Below are 26,031 nucleotides of genomic sequence, written 5' to 3'. Positions count from 1 at the left end.
ACTGGCCTGGCCGTTACCCTAATTCAAATCCCGTCGACCAAGAGTGGGATGCGTTAGGGAGATGTAATGCAGGACGGCCACATGCACCTGCTATCATTCGGTAATTTTCAACCGCGCTGATGGCGGAATGGTATGCTCCACCACGAGAACTTAAAAAATGGTTCAAATGGCTCTGAGCACTATGCGACTTAACTTCTGAGGTCATCAGTCACCTAGAACATAGAACTAATTAAACCTAACTAACTTAAGGACAGCACACACATCCTTGTCCGAGGCAGGATTCGAACCTGCGACCGTAGCGGTCGCTCGGCTTCAGACCCTAGCGCCTAGAACCGCACGGCCACTCCGGCCGGCACCACGAGAACTCCTTAACAGTCTTGTGGCTAGCATCGGAACACGATGCGAGGTATGCATAGCCGTCCTTGTGATCACATACCCTATTGAAAATCATGTCCCGTTTCTTCTGATGTACATGGAACTACTTCGAATGGCAGTGACGTAAGTGTAATTATTGTCTTCTAACGTAAATGCCACTTCTGTTCGTCTCATTACGTATTCCTTTCAGTTATCTCCTGTACTATGGTGTGGCAGATCTGTCGATGTATGGCCCAGTATCTCTGAGCTGTGTTACTCGCCAGTGACATATCAAACGAACTCGGCCCGGCCCACGGCAGCGCAGGCGCTTCGACCAGCGGCCGCGCCTCGTGGACAGCTGGAAGCAGACGGGTAGGTCGGACAGACGGAGAGCCACTCCCCGTGCCGTCTACCCATCTGGGTCAGGTCCCGGAGAGCGCTTCTAAATTTAAAGATCGGCGTTCCGCGATATTCATATTCGTATTGTGCCGTCGCTTACATAATAAGGGCCGGACCAGCTGCCAAGTGGCCTCCAAAAATATCTCGCCTCGGCACGGAGTCCGCGAGGCGCACACGCGCTCGCAGAGATATGCACAGCCGGCTCCCAGAGGCGATTCGCGAGGTTCTCTCGAACGGAGTGTAAAAAGAGTGCACTGCAGGAGCAAAAGACGTTACAGTGGACGTTGATCGAGGTGACTCGAAAGCTGACACAGTAAGCCTAGCCTGTTCCTTCCGTGTGTGCCATCTTCAGGTGCTTTGTAAAAGACGTGATGGTCGATTCTTCATTTGAACAACCCACTATTGCAATTTCGGCTATATGCCTATTATCAAGACGAAATACAGCAAAATGCGAAATACAGCGCGCGCACATAAGACGGCATTCACTTCATGTTATGCATACGGAAAAATAAAATTGCTGAAGATACAATAATAAATTACCAGGTGTAGAAGTATGAAACCGGAATTTGGTTGCAATAATTACACGTCTGCGTTTGAAACTGATAATATTTCATTTAAAAATCTCCACTGGTATTTAATCATTTCTCAAACCTCTCGGGCAGAATATGAACGCCACGACAAAAAGAAAAAAAAAAAAAAAGAAGTTCTAAGGAAATGATAATTAATCGAAACCCTCAGTTGCCAGCAGATGTTGGCTCTGAGCACTACGGGACTTAACATCTATGGTCATCAGTCCCCTAGAACTTAGAACTACTTAAACCTAACTAACCTAAGGACATCACACAACACCCAGCCATCACGAGGCAGAGAAAATCCCTGACCCCGCCGGGAATCGAACCCGGGAACGCCAGCAGGTGTTGTTGATATACCTCAATGGGGCATGCAGTCGCGCTAGCCTCTGTGCCCTCGGTGGCTCAGATGGATAGAGCGTCTGCCATGTAAGCAGGAGATCCAGGGTTCGAGTCCCGGTCGGGGCATACATTTTCAGCTGTACCCATTGAGGTATATCAACAACACCTGTTGGCAGCTGAGGGTTTCGATTAATTATCATATCTTTCTAGAGAAGCTGTATGGTCATCATTGGTACCTGTTCTTTCGAAACAGTTACTATTATTCATATAGTTAAAGGTTACCCGGCCACTGATCTTTTTCTGTGTGAATGCGCACACTTTGCCCGAACTCTTACTGGAATCGTCACCTTAGTTGGCACGAGTAATGAGTGAATGGGCAAATATTCTTTAGGAACATTACGAATGTAGGTTGTGGACAGTTGAGAATGTGGGACTCACGGGAAGCGTGCAAGGCATAAATCCTTGCAATCGCACTATCCTCTGTGCCCTCGGTGGCTCTGGTGGATAGACCGTCTGCCAAGTAAGCAGGAGAGCCAGGGTTCGAGTCCTGGTCGGGGCACAAAGTTTCAGCTGTCGCCATTGAGGTGTATCAACACTACCTGTTGGCAGCTGAAGCTTTTGATTAATTTTCATTTCTTTCTAGAGAACCTGCATGGTCGTCATTGGTATTTGTTCTTTCGGAACAATTACTATTCTTCAAAACCAGTCCTTCTTTTCAAGCGAACCAGTCAGCCAGCCATTTTCGCACATTTTCATACGAACTGAAGCGTTGTCCAGTGACATCGTGTCCCAGTAAAGCAAACAGATAATAATCGGGCGGAGCCAAGTCTGGAGGAAAAGCCTCATGCCCTAATATTTCCCAACTGAAAGCCTCGATCGTTTTCCTGACCCGTTTTGCTGTGTGTGATGGGGCGTCATTATGGAGCAATGTGACTTTGAGTTGCCTTTCTCCATATTTCTGTTGTTTTTCACTTAATGCTCTATTTAAATCGATCACTTGCTTTTGGTAGCGATCAGTGTTAACGGTTTCACCAGTTTTAGCAGTTCGTGGTAGATGACACCCTTCTCATCCAACCAAACACAGATCATTGACTTCTTTCCAAACCAATTTGGTCTTGCAGTGATGTCGACGGTTTGCCTGGATTCACTCACGATTTATGACGCTTAGGATTCTCAAAACATATCCATTTTTCTTCGCCTGTCGCTATTCGATGGAGAAACGACTCTTTTGTATCTGGCGAACAGCATTTCACAAGTGGTCTTGCTGTCTTCCATTCAGTTCACGCGGAACTCATTTCCCAAATTTCTCCACCTTTCCCGTAGCTTTCAACCGAAGAGAAACAGCTTTATGCGTCAAATTAAATTTTTCTGCGCGTTCCTGTTGCCTGAGTATCATCTTCGTCCAACAAGGCCTGCAATTCTTTGTCTTCGAACTTTTTCGGTGGTTTCCCAATCTTTTATTTTTTTTTCTTTATTGAGTTTCGATTCCCCCCGAAGTGGGCGGGCTGGCAGCAGCTTAGTACGCCGCTCTTCAGCTTACAGAATTTGTTTTAAAACAATGAAGATAATAAATTATAAAAGCAGGCGATGAAATCGGCGACTTAAATGGTAAAATGGCGGAAAGTTGTGGAACTTAAAACATAACAAAGGGACGGTCATGCTAATAAAATCCACAGGAAACAGACAGGAAAAATAATAGATGGGCAATTAAAAACACGGCGACAGTCTGATTTTTTTCGAAAGAGATATAAAAATCACACCCAGCGACAGCATGGGTCTTTGGAAAGACGCACAACACTGAACACTCACTTGAACACTGCACTAAAACGTTAGCACAAACATGACACACCACAGCCGACGGCAGACGGGGGGAACCGGGACAGTTGATGGGAAAGAAAAGGGGGGGAAGGAGAGGAAAAACGAAGTGGGGGGGGGGGGGAGGAGGAAGGAGCCGACGGAGGACGAGGACTCATAAGAGGGTGGGGGGGGGGGGCAGAATCACCACTTTTGCACTTTTTGAATCACTGAAACACTTTGTTTTCCAGCGCGCATGTTCGCCGAAAGCTTCGAGAGGCATTCTATTCGATTCTGCAGCCGTTTTCTTGAAATGATAATAGAAAACTAACACTGTCCGCAAATTGTGGTACGCAGGCACAATACTCGACATTTTTACGCATTTTAAACAGATACCGGTGAATGGAACTTGGGTTACTGTGTTTTGACATTCGTCGTCAGCCGTTACAGGAGGCAGATGGCGCTGAAACGCGGTCTCACTGGCCCTACATTGATGGCTACCACCATCTATAGGGAAACTCCGGTTTCATACTTCCACACCTGGTATTACATACCATGTGCTTTGGCGTATATATAAACTAAAAAATAAACATAATAAATGCGTGTGGTCGTTACATTCGTGTGTTGCGCCTTTAACTGTACGACTAGGTCTACGATAGACACGAGCGAAGATAGGTAAAACGTGAATATGGCGTAAATCATACATGTGTTCATCGTCAAAATATCTTACCAAAGTAGCGTCAAATTGATATTCATGTACGCTATATACTTAACACCTCCGGTAGTTCGCTGGAAAGCACATTCATAGTTCATGTTCTTTGTTATCGTCAGAGAGCATACGTTGTAGAGTGAAAATTTGTCATTGGGTAACTTAAAATCAGTCTCAGATTGATCAACAAAAATCCAGCATTCTGTATTAAGATATGGTTTAAGGAATGTAACAGGAAATTTATTTACCGAGGTGTGTCTTCGTAGGATGTGTTTACGGATACGCTTGCAACAATTTAAAATATAAGTAAATGAAAAGAGAAGTAAGTAAAAAAAAATTAATGCAGAGGATCTTCCCACTATTCACGGAACATCAGTTGTACAAAAATGTAATACTGAAAACTATATCATGCGGCACCTTTGCTGACGCATTCATTCAGTTACACGGTTTTGACAGTGTTTGGTAAGAAAATGTTATTTGCGTTGCACTGGTAGAACTAATTATGCAGTATTTATGATGATTATCGAAAATCAGTTGCTTCTGTTAATTTACAGGTATTCTAAGTATAAAATACATATTTCGGTGTATATGAGACTTTAAGGCGTATATACATCATCCGAAGAGTTGGAGTTTAGGACATCACATATAAAACTATAGCCTGACATCTACTGAGTAGGCAGATTACATAGAAAATACGTCTCCGTTCTCACTGTATAACTGAACCTTTTGTTTACAAGTGGCTACTGACCGAAAAAAAGTTTTCTATGTCGACTGTGTAGCTTAGTAGAGGTTTGCCACTTAGCCGCTGTGGATCATGCTTTTTGGGAGCTTCGCTGTCTGTCTTTTTTATGATTATATAGTGTTGATGATAAGTGCTGATGTATCTTTAAAATACCGTTTTCTGTGCCACATGTCAGCTTTCGTACGAAAAAAAGATTGTCGTGTATGGCTTCCGCCTTCGGCCTCCGGCAAGTATGTTTCGTGTCATTTCTTCCTCTTACAATGGAGTCATGGAATCTGCATGTCGCTGACCTCATCAGCGACGTGCCACATCACCTTTAGGATAAATTACCAACTGATCGGAATCGGAAACCTCCGACAGCGACAATGAAAGTGACATGGTGGCACTTGCCTTGCAGTGTACCACAGAAAATGTACAAGCCCTTATTTAACAGTGGTTTCGCTGTGATATCGCATACAATAAAACTGCTGTAAAAATCTTTGTTCCGAAAACTACTCGTACTTACGGCAATTTGATATGTAACTGATTGAATACATGCCACGAAAATAATAATTCTGAGATAGATTTTATTGCTGGTGCAAAATGTGTTAACATAACGTAAAGCACATTAAGAGGCAAAAATACCAGTTATTGTGTAAACGAACGTAGAACGATTACTGGAACTAGCAACATCCATTAAATGTCTGGGGGTGACTTCACAGAGCGAGTTAAAGTATCGTGTCGTAGGAAAAGTAGAAGTAAAACTGAGATTCATTACGAAAATGCTCAGAGAGTGTGTTATAAACACGAATAATCTACCTTACCACAACATTCTCTCGACAAATGAATACTGTTCGTCAGGGATTCGTACCAGATAGGACTGACAGATGAAAAAGACAAAATCCGAAGGAGAGCAGCGCGTTTCGTCACAGGCTCTCTTAATGAGCGCTAAACCGGTACAAAGGTGCACCTCCAGTGGCAGATGTTACAAGAGAAGTGTTGCGCAGCAAGGTATCCGATTTACTGTTATAATTCGGACATCATACGTTCCTCGTAGAGTCACAATCTCAATAATGCATTTCTCAGAAAGATCATAAATGCAGGACGAGAGAGATTCCAACTCGCACGGAGGATTATTAACAAACGCTTCTCCCTGGCACCATTCGTGACTGGAACAGGAGAGGGGTGAAGTGACAGAGATTTACGAGATACCCTCCGCCACACACCGACTGGTGGCTTGCGGAGTATAGACACAGTTGTGGATGTAGAATGCCCTGTTTGTATAAATTCAGGCTAAATTCCTCGCTTTTTAAACGACTTTCACAAAATACTGAATGTAAAACAAATTGCAGCTGTAGCATCAAGTGTGGTTTATTACGTAACTGTGATTAATAGTCAAATTTTGCATTAGTGAATGCATTACCGTAGAATCTGAAATACAATGGAATCTCGTGGAATATCTTATATCCTACTATTCAATGTGATTTGTAATGATTTAGTCTGTTTTTCAAAACGATAGCTCAAAATGTGAAACAGTCGCGTAACGATTTTCGTTTAAGTACAAACATTCTGCAGCGTCCTCCACTAATAAATTTCATGTTTCAAGTACGCAGAACAAAATTAGTTTGATGTGACAGGTGCACCGATTTCTTCGCCGTCTAGTTTGACACGTCGCTCAAAAACGAGGAAGAACTAAACAGACAGGAAATCATTTTCACGTGTGTTTTTTTCGTGACGAAAGATCCGTTGACCATATGCAGTGTAAAGGGGTAGTAAATATGGTTCAAATGGCTCTGAGCACTATGGAAGTTAACTGCTGAGGTCATCAGTCCCCTAGAACTTAGAACTACTTAAACCTAACTAACCTAAGGACATCACACACATCCATGCCCGAGGCAGGATTCGAACCTGCGACCGTAGCGGTCTCGGGGTTCCAGACTGTAGCGCCTAGAACCGCTCGGCCACACCGGCCGGCGTAGTAAATATGTAGGGATGTTATAATTACAAGGCATATTATGACGTTGTAGATTGTAGCTATATGATACCTTAAAAATGTAAGTTAATATGATATGTTACATGATTTAATCGTATTCATTTTCCAACGTAACTGGAAGTTGGGGTAGTAATAACTAGACATAACCAGCTACACAGCTAGCCTAGGTAATGTTTTGATACCTGGGCTGACACACTAAAAGAAAATTGAACGCCAGTTATTTGTTATATATACACATGGCAGAACTATAGCTGCTGTGGAAGTATCGCTCTTCTGAGTATCCCAGGAACCACCTCTACCTTGGTACTATACTGCGTCTGTTCAAAATGTTTCGATAGTGAATTAATAAAACGATAGACCCTTTAAGAGTCTCTTTTCATTGTTCCAGATGTTCTGCGTAGTTTCCTCCCATTTGAGGACAACGCACAAATCGTTCATACAGTCATGTGAACTCTGAAAAATTCATCCTCGGAATGTTCTTCAAAACGCGCGTCACATTGGCTTGCATGTTGGTTGTGTCGTGAGAATGTTGGTCCTTCATGTGTATTTCTATACATCGTCATTTTTTGGCACGTTGCGTTGATAACACGAGAAAATAACTGTTAGCATTGTGAATTTCAATCAAGTTGCGTCGGGTATCCACTCTTCGTTATTATTGCTCTAGTCAAGTTATGCGGGACGAACTTTGCACACATTTTTCGCTCCTTCAGAACATTCTAGAGAATGTATTTAACACTTGATTTCGAGACGTTCCTCCATTGGAATGTATGACACAACTATTTTCTTTGGCACTCTACGGTTACACGTCCAATACTTAACAATGCCTGCTCGCAACTGACTGATAGAATGCGCACGTGTTGTTTACAGTAATTACCTCAAGCTGCTATAGTGTGCGACTTCCGAAAGTATCTGCCGTGGTCCATGTGAACACCAAGCCGTCCGTTCAACATGCTGGCTTTAAGGATTCATTTAAAGACGAAAAGAAAAAGAAAATCATTGCAGATTTCTGCAAATAAATCATAAGAAGGGTAATGAGCTTCGTAACTTTCACTGTCCTGAATAAAATCATCAGTGGTTTACAATGCAGCTTTCGCTGGTGACTCAGCGCACCTACAACGTGGCGTGTAGGCAGCCCGCAACGCGAATCAGTGTCATGGCTACACATGTACACTCCTGGAAATGGAAAAAAGAACACATTGACACCGGTGTGTCAGACCCACCATACTTGCTCCGGAAACTGCGAGAGGGCTGTACAAGCAATGATCACACGCACGGCACAGCGGACACACCAGGAAACGCGGTGTTGGCCGTCGAATGGCGCTAGCTGCGCAGCATTTGTGCACCGCCGCCGTCAGTATCAGCCAGTTTGCCGTGGCATACGGAGCTCCATCGCAGTCTTCAACACTCTCACAGCGGACACACCAGGAAACGCGGTGTTGGCCGTCGAATGGCGCTAGCTGCGCAGCATTTGTGCACCGCCGCCGTCAGTGTCAGCCAGTTTGCCGTGGCATACGGAGCTCCATCCCAGTCTTCAACACTGGTAGCATGCCGCGACAGCGTGGACGTGAACCGTATGTGCAGTTGACGGACTTTTAGCGAGGGCGTATAGTGGGCATGCGGGAGGCCGGGTGGACGTACCGCCGAATTGCTCAACACGTGGGGCGTGAGGTCTCCACAGTACATCGATGTTGTCGCCAGTGGTCGGCGGAAGGTGCACGTGCCCGTCGACCTGGGACCGGACCGCAGCGACGCACGGATGCACGCCAAGACCGTAGGATCCTACGCAGTGCCGTAGGGGACCGCACCGCCACTTCCCAGCAAATTCGGGACACTGGTGCTCCTGGGGTATCGGCGAGGACCATTCGCAACTGTCTCCATGAAGCTGGGCTACGGTCCCACACACCGTTAGGCCGTCTTCCGCTCACGCCCCAACATCGTGCAGCCCGCCTCCAGTGGTGTTGCGACAGGCGTGAATGGAGGGACGAATGGAGACGTGTCGTCTTCAGCGATGAGAGTCGCTTCTGCCTTGGTGCCAATGATGGTCGTATGCGTGTTTGGCGCCGTGCAGGTGAGCGCCACAATCAGGACTGCATATGACCGAGGCACACAAGGCCAACACCCGGCATCATGGTGTGGGGAGCGATCTCCTACACTGGCCGTACACCACTGGTGATCGTCGAGGGGACACTGAATAGTGCACGGTACATCCAAACCGTCATCGAACCCATCGTTCTACCATTCCTAGACCGGCAAGGGAACTTGCTGTTCCAACAGACAATGCACGTCCGCATGTATCCCGTGCCACCCAACGTGCTCTAGAAGGTTTAAGTCAACTACCCTGGCCAGCAAGATCGCCGGATCTGTCCCCCATTGAGCATGTTTGGGACTGGATGAAGCGTCGTCTCACGCGGTCTGCACGTCCAGCACAAACGCTGGTCTAACTGAGGCGCCAGGTGGAAATGGCATGGCAAGCCGTTCCACAGGACTACATCCAGCATCACTACGATCGTCTCCATGGGAGAATAGCAGCCTGCATTGCTGCGAAAGGTGGATATACACTGTAGTAGTGCCGACATTGTGCATGCTCTGTTGCCTGTGTCTATGTGCCTGTGGTTCTGTCAGTGTGATCATGTGATGTATCTGACCCCAGGAATGTGTCAATAAAGTTTCCCCTTCCTGGGACAATGAATTCACGGTGTTCTTATTTCAATTTCCAGGAGTGTATAAGGAGCTTAACACACTCATCACCAGAGACAGGAAGTTTTAGCATTACAAATCATTAAAATAGGCACACAAAGAGGAATTATAAGTAGCTGAAAAAGCCAATAAATGACAGAAAAAACTTTACGTTACGCCTATTTATTTACTATACTGTAGTATTTAATCATACAATCGGCATAATTATTTTAACATCATGTTGTTTTATACACTGTAGATCCAAAGAAACTGATACACCCGCCTAATATCGCGTACGGCCCCGCGAGCATGCAAAAGTGCCGAAACATGACGTGGGATTGACTCGACTAATGTGCTGGAGGGAACTGACATCACGAATTCTGCAGGGCTGTCCATAAATCCGTAAGCGTACGAAGGGCTAGAGACCTCTTCTGAACAGCACGTTGTAAGGCATTTCATAAATTCTCAATAGTGTTCAGATCTGCGGAGTTTGGTTGCCGTGGGAAGTGTCTAAACACAGAAGAATGTTCCTGGAGCCACTCTGTAGCAATTCTGGACTTTTGGGGTGTCGCAATGTCCAGCTGGAATTGCCCAAGTCCGTCGGAATGCACAATGGACATGAATGGATGCAGATGATCAGACAGGATGCTTACATACGTGTCACCTGTCAGAGTCGTGCCTAGAGATATCAGGCGTCCCGTAGCACTGCAATTGCACACTCCCGACCCACACCATTACAGAGCCAGCATCAGCTTGAATAGTCTCTTCCTGACATGCAGGGTCCACGGATTAATGAGGTTGTCTTCATACCCGTACACGTCCATCCGCTCAATACAATTTGAAGCAACCCAAGTCTGACCAGGCAACATGTTTCTGGTCGTTAACAGTCCAATGTCGGTGTTCACGAGCCCTGGCAAGGCGTAAGGCTTTGTGTCGCACATTCATCAATTATACACGAGTGAGCCTTGCGGCTCCGAAAGCCCATATCCTTGCTGTTTCGTTCAATAGTTCGCAGCTGACACTTGTTGATGCCCCAGCATTGAAATCTGCAGCAATTTGCAGGATCTTCTTCCGGCCGCAGCGATGTCTGACAATTGATATTATACCGGATTCTTGATATTCACGGAACTATCGTGAAATGGTCGTACGGGAAAATACCCACTTCATCGCTACCTCGGAGATGCTATGTCCCATCGCTCGTGGGGCGACTATAACACTACATTCAGACTCACTTAAATCTTGATAAACTGGCGTTATAGCAGCAGTAACCGATCTAACAACTGCGCCGGAAACTTGTTATCTCGAAACTGCCTGGCAGATTAAAACTGTGTCCCGGATAGAGACTCGAACTCGGCACCTTTTCCTACCGTCTGAGCTACCCAAGAATGACTTACGCGCTGTTCTCACAGCTTTACTTGTGCCTGTACCTCGTCTCCTACGTTCCAGACTTCACAGAAGCTCTCCTGTGAACCTTGCAGAATAGCACTCCTGAAAAAAAGGATATTGCGGAGACATTGGTTAGCTACAGGCTTTCTTCCAGAAGTGCTATTTCTGAAAGGTTCGCAGGAGAGCTTCTGTGAAGTGTGGAAGGTAGGAGACGAGGCACTGGCAGAAGTAAAGCTGTGAGTTGATCGAGTGAGTAACGTTTAGGTAGCTCAGACTGTAGAGCACTTGCCCGCGAAATACAATGGTCCCGAGTTCGAGTCTCGGTCCGGCACACAATTTTAAACTGCTAGAAAGTTTCATATCAGCGCACACTCCGCTGCAGAGTGAAAATCTCATACTTGTTGTCTTCTATAGGCGTTGCCGACCGCAGCGCCGTATTCTGCCTATTTAATATCTGTTTATTTGAATACGCATGCCTAAACAGTTTCGTCGGCGCTTCAGTGAATTTTTCAAGTAACTTTAAAATTTGAAACTAAATCGTAATTGTACGCTACAGAAAACTGAAAATGTTTCTTGAAAGCTTATGTATTGGAATGCCTTGTTGGCTTATTGGTTACTCTTCACAGTCGTGTTGAGTCTCCCATCAGAAAATACATTTCTGATCTGAACAGATAACGTCTCAACATCTGCAGAGGTAATTGGAGCAAATCTAAAACAAGGAAACACTGTAAGGTCCATTTCTACTGCAACAGAATCGTCACCTAGTACAATTTTTCACATGTTTCTAAGACTGTCAAGGTAATGATTTTTCGAAAACACTGTTTTATGCTTTTTCCTACCTAATGAGACCCATTTTCGTGGCACACTCTCCAATCTTTGCACTGTATCATCTACAATTTTCATTGACTTCGACAGAGACTGCCCTGTTTGTTGAAGCTCGCAGATCACTTGTGACGGGAAACTGAACGTGGCTGCAACGAAAGTTAAGTGATTTCTCACTTCCGAACATTACAGAAACTTTATTGCTGGTCCGGTTGGAGATGCTTCGTCCTCCAGAGAGATGACCATCGTACTTACACATGCGAAAATTTAGATGTGCTATACTGCTGCTGAAATCCATGTCCGTCATCTCGTTGTGTTGACAGGGCTTTCACACAGACCTTTTAATACTGAAAATCAATTTCTAGACATCGGGAAACAAGATTCGTATCTCTTCTGACACCCTGCAAAAAGCATGTGGGCTGCAGGTCATGTGCAGCATGTTTGGAAATAGCACTTTTAAAGTTGGTCGCGCCTTTTTCGTGTACGGTGCATCGTATTAAATAAAGATTAATACATTTTTTCCGGGCCACAATAATCTGTAATGAAATAGCTGTGTGATAGTTGAATTACTCAGTTTTCTTTTACCCTCCGCACTTACCTCCAGTACTAAATTGATAATCCCTTGATGACTCAGCACATGTCCTACCAACCCATCCCTTCTTCTAGTCAAGTTGTGCCACAAATTCCTCACTCTCCAATTCTGTTCAGTACCTTATCATTAGTTACGCGATCTACCCATCTAATCTTCAGCATTCTTCTGTAGCACCACATTTCGAAAGCTTCTATTCTCTTCTTGTCTAAACTATTTATAGCCCATGTTTCTCTTCTATACATGGCTACACTCCATACAAATAATTTCAGTAAAGACTTCCTGACATTTAAATGTATATTCGATGCAAAAAAATTTCTCGTCTTCAGAATCGCTTTCCTTGTCATTGCCAGTCTACATTTATATCCTCTCTACTGCGACCATGATCAGTTATTTTTCTTTCAAATAGCAAAACTCCTTTACTACTTTAAGTGTCTCATTTCCTAATCTAATTCCCCCAGCATCACCCGATTTAATTCGACTATATTCCATTTTGCTCGTTTTGCTTTTCTTGATGTTCATCTTATATCCTCCTTTGAAGACACTGCCCATTCCGTTCAACTGCTCTTTCAGGTCCTTTGCTGTTCCCTGACAGAATAATGATGCTATTGTCAAACCACAAAGTTTTTATTTCTTCTCCGTGTATTTTAGTTTCTACTCCGAATTTTTCTTTTGTTTACTTTCCTGCTTGCTCAATATACAGATAGAATAACCACTGCTTCCCTTTCATGCACCTCAACTCTTATAACTGCCATCTGGCCTCTGTACAAATTTTGAATAGCCTTTCGCTCCCCGTATTTGATTCCTGCCCCATTCAGAATTTGAAAGAGAGTATTCCAGTCAACATGGTCAAAAGCTTTCTCTAAGTCTGCAAATGCTAGAAACGAGGGTTTGCTTTTCCTTAATCTGGCTTCTAAGATATGTCGTGGGGTCAGTATTGGCTCACGTGTTCCAACATTTCTACGGAATCCAAACTGATCTTCCCCGAAGTCGGCTTCTACCAATTTTTCCATTCGTCTGTAAATAATTCGTGTTAGTATTTTGCAACCGTGACTTATTAAACTTATAATTCGGTAATTTTCAAACCTGTCAAAACTTGCTTTCTTTGGTATTGAAATTATTATATTCTTCTTGAAATCTAACGGTATTTCGCCTGTCTCATACATCTTGCCCGCCAGATGGTAGAGTTTTGTCACGGCTGGCTCTATCAAGGCCATCAGCAGTTGTAATGGAATGCTGTCTACTTCCGGGGCCTTCTTTCGACTTCGGTCTTTCAGCGCTCTGTCAGACTCGTGACGTAGTATCATATCTCCCACTTCATCTTCATCTATGTCCTCTTCTACTTCCATAATATTGCCCTCAGGTACATCGCCGTTGTATAGGAATAAATAATGATCAAAAATCAACAAAATCCATTTAGTTCGTCAGTTTGAAATTTATGTAAAGAAAGGCAGGAAAATGCAACAAAAAACTGCTGCGTTTCGACCACAAAGATGTAAATCATGCAGATTCACATTCAGCTTGAAGATAGACTTCACAAATTGGTAAAGGTATTGTGCCAAAGTTGCGTGCTCTGCTCATGATGTTCTGGGGCAGAGAGAGTGGAATGTTTCCACAACAGAACATACACTGCCGCGAGACGCACAGGCGTGTAGCCTTGCGGCGAGCTGAGGAACAAACAAACTGCGGAGAGCCAATTATTGAGCCATCTACTGTGCCTCAAAACTGTGTTACGTAGATGAAATAAAGCTACATCCATCTCTGAAATTAGTTTCTCTGCAAAACTTTTCATTTTGACATAAAACAAAATCACTGGTTTAGCCTTCCCGTGTGTTCTTCAGTGTGGTAGTATTCGATTTTGATGAATTTATTCGATAACGAAATTTATTCTTTCACACCATATATTCCCACACTGCAACTTAATAATGAACAGCCTCTCTTTTTATTATGGTTCGTAGTTACTATGACACTGCGAAAATTAATAACACACCGCACATGTAAAAATCATAGATGCTCGTTGCTAGTTGCTAGTAATTTACATTTGGTGCACTTTAGGTCATACATTGCTGCATACGGAATTTAGCTAATACAGGGTGATTCCGTGATGATGTTACAAAGTTTCAGCGATGATAGAGAAGGGTAAATGTACCCATTTGAAGTAAGGAACCTAGCTCCACAAGAGACCGAGTCGACAGTGGACCTCTTCTACTGCAAGCTCTTTGCTTTTCACGTTACAAGAGACGGTAGTATGGATCAAAATAAGAAAAATGTCCAGTGAACCAGGACTCTAAAGTGCATACTTAAGATCTATGACCACTTATTCATCTTTGTTGAGCCAGAATGCCAGTTTACTACACAGTTTACTACACTGTGTTAATAAAGACGTAAATAAAGCAATCCCAAGTAAAGTTAACGTTCAATAGCTGGAAGTATAGTTAATTAGTGTTCATATTTTAGTGAAATACTAATCACATTATGAAAGGATACAGTCGGCAGTCCTAAAGAAAACAACTGGCTATTGAATCAATTGTGATTAACACACGATGGCGACTCCAGTGGACATTTTTTGTGATTTTAAACTTAGTAAATTAAAATTCGCGAACATAAAAATAAAAATTACTAATTAGTTTCAGTCCACCACAAGTTAAAAGGTTTTTTAATCAACTGTTTTTATTATCGTGAACGTTTCACATACAATCAGATCAGTTTGTTTGTGAACCCCAAAAATATGTTTTTAAAATTTGAAACCTATTTTTGTGGTATGTCCCATATTATGTTACGCTTCTCTTAACATTTCGTACTAGTCTTCGAAAATCTTTTCATGTTGGGTATCGTTTGGTTAGGAATCATCTACGCCAAAACAAATGTTCAGGTAAAGGTTTCAGTGCCTGTACGTTATTTCAAAACAACAAGAAAAGCTCTCTTCCAGTTTGGCTTATGTGGGCCATACTAGGCGCTGTTGCCCTTCTTGTTCAAGTGATCATATGGCTTAATTCATGTGACGCAAAACTGTGTATGTCATTATACCTAGTTCCTCACGAAATCTGCTTGGGAACATTATCCTTCGTCACACCTAATAATGAACCACATTTCATGCTGCCACCGATGGTTTATTCGTAACTGTCATTCATTTCATTTGTTGTGCGCATTCACACCACCATAATTAACAAATTTCATATTTCCCTTTATACCAGCAATTAGTAAATTGGCAATGTTTCCATAGGTCAATCAAGCCGGAAATACCTTAGAAATACATGATCTCGAATTTTCGTAAACAATTAGTCTCTCTCATCCGTTATCAGATTCCGTTGTAACTACAGCTGAATTAGTCTGTTTGCTAGATTGTGTCAGATGGAGTAAGATGTAACATGTCAGCAACAGCAGAATATCTTTAAACTTTTCACTGCTGACAATACTCTGAATAAAAATATGTAAAGCGTTGAAGGATACTACATCGGTAATTCCGTTTCAATCAGGATTGAGACTGTAACCCAGAGTATTATTACAACAATGAAGAGAAATATTTACGAACAAATTTTCCCTCTCTACTTGAATACTGTGGCGGAATCTAGAAATAATTCATAGCAAATTTCGTGCCTACGTCGTCGCTTTTTTTTCCTATCCTTGAATGCATGAGTTCTTATGTCTAAAACAGATGGTCTTTTCTCTAAGTGCGTTATTAAAATTTTTCTGTTGAGTCTCTCTCGTATAGATGCAAACTCCAATGGGAGAGCGCAGCACTGGCTGCTAGCTGTCCGCTCTGAGCAGTGACTGCCGACAGCTTCTCTTCTCTTCGCAGCCACCCCCGTTGCCCTCCTCCCTCCCCTCCCCCTCCCCCCCCCCCTCCACAAACCTCCGCGTGAACAGACCAGTTGATTCTATTGAAGCACAGCACTGCAGCTGCCGTTGCGTCATTTCCGTGTCGCTGTGGCCGTTGCTGCTGGCAAATATAGAAATTCCGCCCCTTGTGGCATGGTGCATCTACCCGACGCGCCAAAGCAGCTGACGTCCTCAAACATTCCACGTGTGTGAATTAGAGATCAGAAATGAGCTCCGTACACTCGCTTTGAACTCTCCAGCGGTTCCTGTGATGTCACCTCCGACTCTCGAGTCTCGACCACTGCCCATTTAACCGAAAATTAGTCACTTGAGTCAGACGTTAGGTACACGTGGACTACACCAAAGTACAAAGGACAGCGAGCACAAGAGTTTGCAAGTACAAACGATAACTCGCTGCACTGCCGCTACATAAGCAACTGTTTGGCATGACGATTACGATATATCAGTAAAATGACTGAGCCGCTAAGAGTCAAAATTTAAGAGCCAGAGAAACTGGTACACCTGCCTACTATCCTGTAGGGTCCCAGCGAGCACGCAGAAGTGTCGCAACACGACGTGGCATGGACTGGAATAATGTCTGAAGTAGTGCTGGAGGGAACTGACACCATGAATCCTGCAGGGCTGTCCACAAATCCGTAAGAGTACGAAGAGGTGCAGATGTCTTCTGAACAGCACGTTGCAAGGCATCCCAGACAGATTCAATAATGTTCATGTCTGGGACGTTTGGTGGCCTGCGGAAGTGTTTAAGCTCCGAAGAGTGTTCCTGGAACCACTGGACGTGTGGGGTGTCGCATTGTCCTGTGGAATTGCCCAAGTCCGTCGGATTGCACAATGGACATGAATGGATGCAGATGATCAGACAGGATCCTTACGTACGTGTCACCTGTCAGAGTCACATCTAGACGTGTCAGGGACCCCATATCACCCCAACTGCAAACGCTGCACACCATTATAGAGCCTCCACCAGTTTGAACAGTCCCCTGCTGACATGCAGGGTCCATGGAGTATGAGTTTGTCTCCATACTCGTAGACGTCCATCCTCTCGATACAATCTGAACAGGCAACACGTTTTTAGTCATCAACAGTGCAATTTCGGTGTTGACGGGCTTAGGCGATGGGTGAAGCTTTCTATACTGCAGTCATCAAGAGTACACGAATGGGCTTCCAGTTCCGAAAGCCCATATTGATGATTTTTCGTTGAATGGTTCACATGGTGACTTGATGGCCCAGCATTGAAATCTGCAGCAATTTGCTGAATGGTTGCACTTCGGTCACGTTGAATGACCTTCTTCAGTCGTCGTTGGTACCGTTCTTGCAGGACCTTTTTTCCGGCCGCAGCGATGTCGGGGATTTGACGTTTTACTCAGTTCCTGATATTCAAGATCCACTCGTGAAATGGTGGTACGGAATAATCCCCACTTCGTCGCAACCTCGGAGAAGCTGTGTCCCATCGCTCGTGTGCCGACTGTAACACCACGTTCAGATTCACTTAAATCTTGATAACCTGCCAATGTAGTAGCAGCAACCCACCTAACAACTGCGCCAAACACTTGTCGTATATAGGCGTTGCTGACAGAATGTGTGTGTTTGTGTGTTATATATAGTTTTGGCTAGAGAAAAACTGAACAGTTTGAACGACTAGAGGCAGAAGGTTCATATTCGCAGTAGTATATTCTGCAGAAATGATTGACATTTGAACCATGTCGGTTCACAGGTTCACGATCAACACCCATATCGTGGCGCAAAACCACCTACTGGTAAAATGAGCCTGAGCTCTCGTTGTCGCTATAAACTGATTGTAATGGATCGGTGTGACTTGAACAGACATGCAAGATGCCTCACACGCCTACGTAAAACCGTACCGTCAGATTAGTGAGTTTGAAAGGGGGCGCATTATTGGCATGAAAGAATGTGATGCATCCATCCTGGAAATTCCTGCTCATGTGGGACAAAGTATTTTTGCAGTTCAACGGGTGTGGGCTAATGGTCCACGAAAGGCCGTAGAACAAGACGAGATGGATCACCCGTCGAGAAGATCGAAATCTTATCCGAATGGCAGTCGAGGAGAGTTCTGCGTCCTCCTCGGCTCCGGCGCAACAGTACACTGTCTGAGTAACAGTCCCTCGAAAAGACTTTTTTACCAAAGAATCAATCACGCACTCCATAGACAAAATGTTTTTTTCCCAAGTAACAGTCCCTCGCCGTTCATTACGGCAATGGTTGGGTGACCACCGTCCATTTCCCCGCCTACCTTTCACAATGTGCAGGAACATGCTAGGCGGCAGTGGTGTATGGAACGACATCACTGGAGACAGCAGTGGCATCAGATAGTGTTTTCGGAAGAATCCAGATTCTGTTTGTTTGAACGATGGTGGCATTTTGGTTCGCCACACAGTGACTGCATTCGCACAGGAGATACAGCGCTAGCTCAAGGCCTTATGGTGTGATGTGCTATTGGGTACAACAACAAGCCACCTTTTGCGTGTGTCCAGGGCACTGACCAGTGCGACCTACGTGAATGATATCCTGTGACACACAGCCATACCCGTTCTGCAAAACACTACAGACGCCGTGTTTCAGGAAGACAATGCACGACCACATGTTGCTGCACGAACAAATGCCTTCCTGGTGTCACAGGATGTCAGCCATTTGCCCTGGCTCGCCAGATCACCAGAGCTGGCAGCACTCGAATATGTGGGTGTTATGGTGAAACGACAGGAGCGGTTCTGTGAACCAATGCCAACCACCACATATGAACTTTGAAACCAGGTGTATGCAGCGTGAATGGCTGTACCACAGGACGACATTCGCGCCTTATACGTGTCGATGCCGTCACGCCTGGAGCAAGTTTATCGGTCGGGGCCCATGGCGGACCGTTTACCTACTAGGCAACGGGACCCATGCTGAACCGAGGTGACTGAAATACTAATCATATCTGCAGAACATACTATCGCACATGTTCTGCGAATACGAACGTCCTGTCTCTAATCGTTCACGTCCACAGTTCGTGGGTTCACGGTCACGTTCTCGCTTCCCGAGCACGGGGTCCCGGGTTCGATTCCAGGCGGAGTCAGGGATTTTCACCTGCCTCGAGATGACTGGGTGTTTGTGTTGTCCTCATCATTTCATCATCATTCACATGATAGGACTGAGCAAAGGTTGGGAATTTGTACGGGCGCTGATAACCGCACAGTTGAGCGCCCCACGAACCAAACATCATCATCATCATCATCATCATCATCATCTAAGCGTTCAAGGTGTTCTGTTTTTGTGAACATGAGTATATATATATATGCGTATGCATATAAAACATTTTTGAAGACTGCTATAAATTTATTTTAGAATTTAATCTTTATTTAGCTTAATTAGATGCCATCTGACCATTACGTACTGTCGTACCTAGCCTTACGTCAGGAAGAAAGGAAGCGAAACTTGCTTTATAAGGTATGCAAGCCCTAACATTAGACTCGCTCTCAATCTACTTCTGATCTCTGGGGTAATCTCAACCCTAAGTAGCTCGCTCAACGACTACAAATATTTTAAATACAGATCATCAGATAAAAAAGTGTTGGTTCTAACGAAACATCATAATCTTCGCAATCTGGAGTACAGAAACAAGTGTAGGGCGGTGTAACTCTGTCCGTCTAATGGTCTGGGACATGGACATCAGTGGAGGATGTTCAAAGCGTGCACCGAAGTCGTGTGGGTCCATGAGTTGTGACACACGCCTATGGTGGGGAACTGGTGTGGCGGAAATCATGAGAACTTGGCTGAGATGCGTTGCAGCGATTCGTGGGAGAACATGCAGCTGGAAGAATTTCCGTGTGGCAAATATTTACTTGAGATTCTATGGGGTTGCTGCTACATCAGTCTCTCTCTCTCAATAACGAACCATGCAGGAGCCTACTGATCATGAAAGTCCATTTAGTACATAAAGCATCTCGCAGTACACAAAGCATCTCGCAGGCAATTCGTACCTTCAGTAAAGCAATGGACTGTCCGAACCTTCCCTGTCGTAACATAAATTTTTTTGCAATGGTTCACAAAGACGAGGTCTCAGAAATGTATTAAAAGGTACACTGGAGACTTTTATTTGATCTAAAAACACAGCGTCTCTCAAAGAAGCTGTAACTTACATAACGATCAGTTAGAATAATGATTGTAAGGAATATTTGTTTTAGATAGGACAATATAAGAAACGTTGCTCTTTTTTATGGCGTTGTGAACATAATTTATTTCTGGATAATTTATTTAGTTACTTGCCACAGAGTTAGAGCAGCGAGTTATAATGTTTGAAACAGAGCACCCTCTTCCTATCAGGTGGCTGATGTATTTAAGGCAACTATGTGCGGATGAATTTAAAAGTAGAGAGGATATAAAATGTAGACTGGCAATGGCAAGGAAAGCGTTTCTGAAGAAGAGGAATTTGGTAACATCAGGTATAGATTTAAGTGTCAGGAAGTCGTTTCTGAAAGTATTTCTATGGAGTGCAGCCATGTATGGAAGTGAAACATGGACGTAAATAGTTTGGACAAGAAGAGAATAGAAGCTTTCGAAATGTGCTGCTACGAAAGACTGCTGAAGATTAGATAGGGAAGATCACGTAACTAATGAGGAGGTATTGAACAGAATAGGGGAGAAGAGGAGTTTATGGCACAACTTGAAGAAGGGACCGGTTGGTAGGGCATGTCCTGAGGCATCAAGGGATCTCAAATTTAGCATTGGAGGGCAGCGTGGAGGGTAAAAGTCGTAGAGGGAGACCAAGAGATTAATACACTAAGCAGATTCAGAAGGATGTAGGTTGCAGTAAGTACTGGGAGATGAAGAAGCTTGCACAGGATAGAGTAGCATGGAGACCTGCATCAAACCAGTCTCAGGACTGAAGACCACAACAACAACATAGCGCAATGTGGCACAGCAATAAGAAATAACGTAGAACATTTATTAAGAGTATTCTACAAAATGGTACTACAGTACAATTTTATCCATGGTGCTTGTTGCAAACCTAACACATCGAAATCTGAATAACTTTGCTCTCTTTTGGCAGCGTGTGATATTGTCACTGTGACTGAATGTAACGAGCAGATGTTAATAATCTCAGTTCTCCATAAAGAGCGACTGCTAAGGCGGAAGGTAGTGTTCAAAGTACAGTACTAGGATAGTTACCTGCACTGAACTGCACTGTCTAAATTCCGTTCCATTGTGTCTGCATTACGTCATGTTTACATGCCTGTTCGCAGAACGATTTCCTTGTCTGCCAGTGAAAGGTAGCTGCAGTGTAGTCCACAGCTGACAATGTTCCGTATGACGATCCTACACACTACCAGCGGACGTACACGACAGAATGGAGGAAGTGCTGATGGAGTAGGAAGAGGTCTGGGTTTGTGAGCGCCATCTGGAGGTTGCTGCCTGTGTGATGGCAGTCTGTGGCAGCGTTTTGTTGTGTGCCTCATGCTTACTGGCGGAATTTTGCGCCTATTTTCCTGACTGCAGAACACAATATGCCTTCTGCACCACTCGAATCATTCTCATCGTGCCGGCGTTCACCGAAAATCAGCAGTACATTAATATATTCTTTGGTTGTCTCTGCCATGTTTATTTCATCTTAATATCTGTGGCAGACCACACCTCACTTGATTGCGCGTTGTGACCTGCGTTGTATACTGCAGTCTAAGGATACACTCTGCAATCTAACTGAATATGACTTCAAACAACGCTTTGTGGAAGCTTGTCGCTCCGTGACACCATCAACTTTAAATCCAATCCACGTGTTTTTAGAACACTTATGCAGTTGTGGATTCAGGAAAATGGCGCTCATTTAAACCCTTTACTTAAATAAACATCCACGTTAACGTAATGAACATGAAGTAACACCAATATCTAAAAGTTGAGTCATTATAGCACTGTAACTAAAACTGATAGAAATCTGACATAAACTGATTTCTACACGATTTAAATCACTGTATTCACAACTCCGCAGAGATACTATTACAGGGCGACCGGGGTGGACGAGCGGTTCTAGGCGCTACAGTCTGGAACCGCGCGACTGCTACGGTCGCAGGTTCGAATCCTGCCTCGGGCATTGATGTGTGTGGTGTCCTTAGGTTAGTTAGGTTTAAGTAGTTCTAAGTTCTAGGGGACTGATGACCTCAGAAATTAAGTCCCATAGTGCTCAGAGCCATTTGAAACATACTATTACAGTATGTGATCAAAAGTACCCGGACACCCCCAAAGACATACGTTTTACGTATTAGGTGCATTGTGCTGCAACCTACTGCCGGGTACTCCATATCTTAGTAGTCATTAGACATCGTGAGAGAGCAGATTGAGGCGCTCCGAGGAACTCACGGGCTTCGAACGTGGTCAGGTGACTAGGTGTCGCTTATGTCATACGTCTGTAAGCGAGATTTCCACACTCCTAAACATCCCTAGGTCCACTGTTTCAGATGTGATACTGAAGTGGAAACGTCAAGGGACACACAGCACGAAAACGTTCAGGCCGACCTCGCCTGTTGACTGACAGAGAACGCCGGTAGTTGAAGAGAGTCGTAATGTGTGAAAGGCAGACATCTATCCAGACCATCACACAGGAATTCCAAACTGCATCAGGATCCACTGCAAGTACTATGACAGTTGGCAGGAGGTGACAAAACGTGGATTTTCTGGTCGAGTGATTGCTCATAAGCCACACTCATCACGCCGGTAAATGGCAGACGATATCTCGCTTGGTGTGAGGAGCGTAAACATTGGAAGATTGAGCACCGGAAAAACGTTGTGTGGAGTGACGAATCACGGTACATGATGTGGCAATCCGATCGCAGCCTGTGAGTATGGACAATGCCCGGTGAACCTCATCTGCCAGCGTGTGTAGTGCCAAGAGTAAAATTCGGAGGCAGTTGTGTTGAGATGTGGTCGTGTTTTTCATGCAGGGGACTTGCACCCCATGTTGTTTTGCGGGGCACTAGCACAGCACAGGCCTACATTGGTGTTTTAAGCACCTTCTTGCTTTCCACTGTTAAAGAGCAGTTCACGGATGGCGATTGCATCTTTCAACACGATCGAGCACCTGTTCATAATGCACGGCCTGTGGCGAAGTGGTTACACGACGATTTTTTTTTATTTGGTCATCAGTCTACTGACTGGATTGATGCGGCCCGCCACGAATTCCTTTCCTGTGCTAACCTCTTCATCTCAGAGTTCAAAATGGCTCTGAGCACTATGGGACTTAACATCTATGGTCATCAGTCCCCTAGAACTTAGAACTACTTAAACCTAACTAACCTAACGACAGCACACAACACCCTACCATCACGAGGCAGAGAAAGTCCCTGACCCCACCGGGAATCGAACCCGGGAACCCGGGCGTGGGAAGCGAGAACGCTACCGCACGACCACGGGATGCGGGCAATCTCAGAGTAGCACTTGCAACCTACGTCCTCAATTATTTGCTTGACGTATTCCAATCTCTGTCTTCCTCTACAGTTTTTGCCCTCTACAGCTCCCTCTAGTACCATGGAAGTCATTCCCTCATGTCTTAGCAGATGTCCTATCATCCTGTCCCTTCTCCTTGTCAGTGTTTTCCACATATTCCTTTCCTCTCCGATTCTGCGTAGAACCTCCTCATTCCTTACCATATCAGTCCACCTAATTTTCAACATTCGTCTATAGCACCACATCTCAAATTCTTCGATTCTCTTCTGTTCCGGTTTCCCCACAGTACATGTTTCATTACCATACAATGCTGTACTGAAGACGTACATCCTCAGAAATTTCTTCCTCAAATTGAGACCGGTATTTGATATTAGTAGACTTCTCTTGGCCAGAAATGCCTTTTTTGCCATAGCGAGTCTGCTTTTGATGTCCTCCTTGCTTCGTCCGTCATTGGTTATTTTACTGCCTAGGTAGCAGAATTCCTTCATTGACTTCGTGACCATCAATCCTGATGTTAAGTTTCTCGCTGTTCTCATTTCTACTACTTCTCATTACCTTCGTCTTTCTCCAGTTTACTCTCAAACCATACTGTGTACTCATTAGACTGTTCATTCCGTTCAGCAGATCATTTAATTCTTCTTCACTTTCACTCAGGATAGCAATGTCATCAGCGAATCGTATTATTGATATCCTTTCACCTTGTATTTTAATTCCACTCCTGAACCTTTCTTTTATTTCCATCATTGCTTCCTCGATGTACAGATTGAAGAGTAGGGGCGAAAGGCTACAGCCTTGTCTTACACCCTTCTTAATACGAGCACTTCGTTCTTGATCGTCAACTCTTATTATTCCCTCTTGGTTGTTGTACATATTGTATATGACCCGTCTCTCCCTCCAGCTTACCCCTACTTTTTTCAGAATCTCGAACAGCTTGCATCATTTTATACTGTCGAACGCTTATCCAGGTCGACAAATCCTATGAAAGTGTCTTGATTTTTCTTTAGCCTTGTTTCCATTATTAACCGTAACGTCAGGATTGCCTCTCTCGTCCCTTTACTTTTCCTAAAGCCAAACTGATTGTCACCTAGCGCATTCTCAATTTTCTTTTCCATTCTTCTGTATATTATTCTTGTAAGCAGCTTCGATGCATGAGCTGCTAAGCTGATTGTGCGATAATTCTCGCACTTGTCAGCTCTTGCCGTCTTCGGAATTGCTTGGATGATGCTTTTCCGAAAGTCAGATGGTATATCGCCAGACTCATATATTCTACACACCAACGTGAATAGTCGTTTTGTTGCCACTTCCCCCAATGATTTTAGAAATTCTGATGGAATGTTATCTATCCCATCTGCCTTATTTGACCGTAAGTCCTCCAAAGCTCTTTTAAATTCCGATTGTAATACTGGATTCCCTATCTCTTCTAAATCATCATATCAGACAAATCTTCACCCTCATAGAGGCTTTCAATGTATTCTTTCCACCTATCTGCTCTCTCTTCTGCATTTAACAGTGGAATTCCCGTTGCACTCTTAATGTTACCACCGTTGCTTTTAATGTCACCAAAGGTTGTTTTGACTTTCCTGTATGCTGAGTCTGTCCTTCCGACAATCATATCTTTTTCGATGTCTTCACATTTTTGCTGCATCCATTTCGTCTTAGCTTCCCTGCACTTCCTATTTATTTCATTCCTCAGCGACTTGTATTTCTGAATTCCTGATTTCCCCGGAACATGTTTGTACTTCCTCCTTTCATCAATCAGCTGAAGTATTTCTTCTGTTACCGATGGTTTCTTCGCAGCTACCTTCTTTTTACCCATGTTTTCCTTCCCAACTTCTGTGATGGCCCTTTTTAGAGATGTCCATTCCTCTTCAACTGTACTGCCTACTGCGCTATTGCTTATTGCTGTATCTATAGCGTTAGAGAACTTCAAACGTATCTCGTCATTCCTTAGTACTTCCGTATCCCACACGACAATTACCTCCCTGTAAAGTGCTGGCCTCGACTGAGTCCTGACCTGAATCCTATAGAACACCTTTGGGATGTTTTGGAAGGCAAACTTCGTGCCAGGCCACACCGACCGACGACATCGATACCTCTCCTCAGTGCAGCACTCGGTGAAGAATGGGCTGCCATTCCCCAAGAAACCCAGCACCTGATTGTACGTATGCCTGAGAGAGTGGAAGCTGTCGTCAAGGCTAAGGATGGGTCAACACCATATTGAATTCCAGCATTACCGATGGAGGGCACCACGAACGTTTAAGTCATTTCCAGCTAGATGTCCGGATACTTTTGATCAGACTGTATATGTCTTACATTTAACTGTCTAAATAAATATTAATTTCACGTATTATTTTAAAAGCTACACAGAAAAATACCTTATCTGAAATATCTGTGTAAGACTCTTAC

General features: G+C 44.1%; 1 protein-coding gene and 1 non-coding gene across 2 annotated transcripts in view; both read left to right on the top strand.

Annotated features, from left to right (window-relative positions):
* LOC126416851 (uncharacterized) overlaps positions 1 to 26,031 on the top strand; it is a 1,707,974-nt gene that overhangs the window by 1,087,752 nt on the left and 594,191 nt on the right. The window lies entirely within an intron of this gene.
* On the top strand, positions 1,716 to 1,790 carry Trnat-ugu (transfer RNA threonine (anticodon UGU)). Its single transcript has one exon. It is a non-coding gene; the product is annotated as a tRNA-Thr (tRNA).

The sequence above is a fragment of the Schistocerca serialis genome, chromosome 8, assembly GCF_023864345.2.
Source record: "Schistocerca serialis cubense isolate TAMUIC-IGC-003099 chromosome 8, iqSchSeri2.2, whole genome shotgun sequence".
Lineage (NCBI taxonomy): Eukaryota > Metazoa > Arthropoda > Insecta > Orthoptera > Acrididae > Schistocerca > Schistocerca serialis.
Note: the sequence above shows the minus strand (reverse complement) of the source record. Positions and strands in the feature narration are given on the sequence as shown.